The following is a 3996-nucleotide window of genomic DNA, read 5'->3' on the forward strand; positions in this document are numbered from 1 at the left end:
ACTAACTATGTCATCTTATTAATTGTTCTCTATTTTGTAGTGCCCTTGTTTCTTCTTTTCTCTCCACCTTCTTTTTGAAATGATAATTTTCCATAGTTTTAATAATTATCTTCTCTTTACCTTTTGGATTTATTGTAGATTTTTGCTTTGTGGTTATTGCTGGACTTACATAAAACATCTTACAGATATAGCAGTCTATTTTACACTGACAACAATTCAAATTCAATTACATAAAATATTCTATTATTTTACTCCCCTCCCTTTTATGTGTTAGATAACAAAATTTATATAATTTTATATTGTCTATCCAGTAACAAATGACTATAGCTATAGCTAATTTTAATACTTTGCCTTTTAACTTTTATACTAGAGGTAAGAGGTCATCACACCACCGTATTATAGTATTACAGTGCTCTAAATCTGTCTTTATTTACCAGTCTGCTTACCTTTACCAGTGGGTTGTATATTTTCATATCTTTTTATGTTTTTAATTTTTCTCCTTTTTTTATCTTAAAGAACTCCTTTCAGCAATTCTTGTAAGACAAAGCCCATTGGTGATTAACTCCTTCAGGATTTTTTTGTTGGTAAAACTCTTTATTTTACCTTTATTTATGAAAAACAACTTTGCTTAGTAATAAGTTATTGTTTGGTTGTTTCTTTCTTTAAGGATTTTGAATATATCATCTTATTCTCTCCTGGGCTTCAAGTTCTCTGTTGATTAATCTGCTGGTAGCCTTATGGGGATTCACTTGTATGAGAGATTGCTTTTTCTCTTATTGCTTCTAAAACTCTCTTTCTTTGGTTTTTGACAGTTATATTGTAATATATCCTGGTGAAGAAAATTTTGGATTGATATTTTGGGTGGCCTATTATCTTCATGAATTTGAATGTCAAAATCTCTTCCCAGGTTTGGAAAGTTATGATCCATTATTTCTTTATATAAGCTTTCTATGCTTTTCTCCCTCTCCTCTCCTTCTGGAAATTCAGTGATACACACATTATTTTTCTTAATGGTGCCCTTTAAGTCCCATATGATTTCTTTATTCCTTTTGCTTCCTTTTTATTTTTGTTCCACTGATTGTATAATTTCAATTGATCTTTCTTCTAATACACTGATTCTTTCTTTTGCTTGGTAAAGTTTGCTGTTGTAGCTCTTTAACAAATTATTCAGTACTATCATTATATTCTTTAGCTCCAAAATTTCTGCTTTGTTCTTTTTGTTTTCTTTCTTTTGGGTGAACTTTTCATTTTATTCTTGTATCAATTTACTGCTATTGTTACAATGTTTTTCTGTGTTCTTTTGTAGCTCTCTGAACATCTTTAGAACAATTATTTTGAATTCTTTGTCACACAATTTTTGGATCTCCATTTCTTTCGGGACAGTTACTGGATATTTACTGCATTCCTTGAGTGAAGTGATGTTTTCCTGTTCTTCATGACCCTATAGCCTTGTGTAGGTGACTGTGCATTTGAAGAATCAGTCACCTGTTTCAGACTTTATGATTTTGGTAAGGAAAGACTTTCATCTGTATGTGGAGGCATGCTGGAAGTATGCTGTTACCATGGGTCTAGTGGAGCAGGCCATCAAGAGTGGGGGTTTGTGGCTGCACAGCTTCAAGGCCTTTGCTTGTTGCTGTTGTAGTTCCTTGTTCCAGTAGAGCTTGGAAGGAAGGATGAGGGAGGGACTCAGGTGACTGGTATCTCCAAATGCAAATACTTGTGGGGCAAAAGCTGGTGAAATACGCAAGGTGTCCATGGTGGCTAAGCCAGCTGTTAGTTTTTTTAGATGTGAAGTCTGCTCTGTCTGTATGCAAAAAAGTTCATTTTGAATGATGATCACTCCCACTGCATGACTGTTATTGATAGTTCTTTATTTTCTTCTTTGTTCATAGTTGTCTCTATATGTCTCAGCTTTGCCAGTCTGGGTGGGGTGAAACCAAAGTGAGACCTTCTTACAGTGCCCAAAAAGACTATTGAAACTGATTACTCAGCATGCTTTTATTTTTCCTGGCAAGAAATCTCTTTCTAGCTGGAAAGTTCCTCTTTCTGCTGAGCAATGATGGTCTGGGGAATGAGATAACGTAGCAAAACAAAGTTGCCTTCCTTCTTCCCTTGTGCTGTTATAGTCAATTTTTTTTAAAAATTTTGCACCACTGTGTTGTTAAAGTTTCTTAAGTGAACCCTAGAGCTTTCCCAGAGTTATTTTAGTTTGTGGACAGCTGTCTAGTTGTTTATCTTTGTGGGGTAACAGAAGTTGAGTTCACATATGTCAACATCTTGGAGATGTCACTCTGATAGGTATTGTTGATAATGGGGGAAGTTATAAATGTGTGCATGCAGGGATTATATGGGAAATCTCTGTGCACCCTTCTCAGTTTTTTAATAAAGTTAAAACTGTTATACAAATATAAAGTAATAAAAAGTATTGAAAAATATTGATGAGAAAAATTAAAGAAGATCTAATTAAGATATATTACTTATTCATGCATTAGAAAACTCACTATTGTTAAGATGTAAGATATATTTAAACTGATTTTTATACTCAATAAAATCATACTCAAAATTCCATTTAGTATTTTTATAAATATTGGCAAGTTTATTTTTAAAAGTGTATTAAAAATAAAGGAGTAGATTCCCGAGGCAATATAAATAAAAGCAAAAACAAATAGTCCTAATCAAACTTATAAGCTTTTGCACAGTAAAGAAAACCATAAACAAAATGGAAAACAACCTACAGAATGGGAGAAAATATTTGCAAATAATGCGGCCAAAAAGGGCTTAATTTCCAAAATATACAAACAGCTCATGCAATTCAATAACAAAAAAATAAAGAAACCCATCAAAAAATGGGCAGACACCTAACTAGACATTTTTCCAAAGAAGACATATAGATGGCCAATAGGCACATGAAATGATGCTCAATGTCGCCAATTATCAGAGAAATGCAAATCAGAACTACAATGATATACCACCTCACACTGGTCAGAATAGCCATCATTTATTTTTATTATTTTTTTATTTTTTTGCGGTACACGGGCCTCTCACTGTTATGGCCTCTCCCATTGCGGAGCACAGGCTCCGGACGCGCAGGCTCAGCAGCCATGGCTCACGGGCCCAGCCGCTCCATGGCATGTGGGATCTTCCCGGACCGGGGCACGAACCCACGTCCCCTGCATCGGCAGGTGGACTCTCAACCACTGTGCCACCAGGGAAGCCCAGAATAGCCATCATTTAAAAGTCTACAAATAACAAATTTTGGAGAGTATGAAGAATAGGGAACCTTCCTACACTGCTGGTGGGAATATAAATTGGTGCAGCCACTATGGAAAACAGTAAGGAGGTGTCTTAAAAATCTAAAAATAGAGTTACCATATGGTCCAGCAGTTTCATTCCTGGGCATATATCCAGTGAAAACTCTAATTACCAAAGATACTTCAACCCCAATATTCATAGTAGCACTATTTATAATAGTCAAAACATGGGAGGAACTTAAATGCCTATCAAGTGATGAATGGATAAAGAAGATGTGAGATATATATCTATATCTATATCTATATCTATATATATATATCAGCCATAAAAAGAATAAAATAATGCCATTTGCAGCAACATGGATGTACCTAGAGATCATCATACTAAGTGAAGTAAGTCAAACAGAGAAAGACAAATATCATATGATAGCACTTATATGTGGAACCTAATATATGATACAAATGAACTTAGTCACAAAACAGAAACAAACTCACAGATATAAAAAATAAACTTATGTTTACCAAAAGGAAAAGAGGGATACATTAGGAGTTTGGGATTAGCATATAAAAACTACTACATATAAAATGGATAAACAACAAGGTTCTACTTTATAGCACAAGGAACTATGTTTAATATCTTGTAATAACCTATAATGGAAAAGAATATGAACAAGAATGTATATACATATTATATAATTGAATCACTGCTGTACACCAGAAACTAACACAATATTTTAAATCAACT

Source organism: Physeter macrocephalus, chromosome 21 (genome assembly GCF_002837175.3).
Source record: "Physeter macrocephalus isolate SW-GA chromosome 21, ASM283717v5, whole genome shotgun sequence".
Classification (NCBI taxonomy): Eukaryota; Metazoa; Chordata; class Mammalia; order Artiodactyla; family Physeteridae; genus Physeter; species Physeter macrocephalus.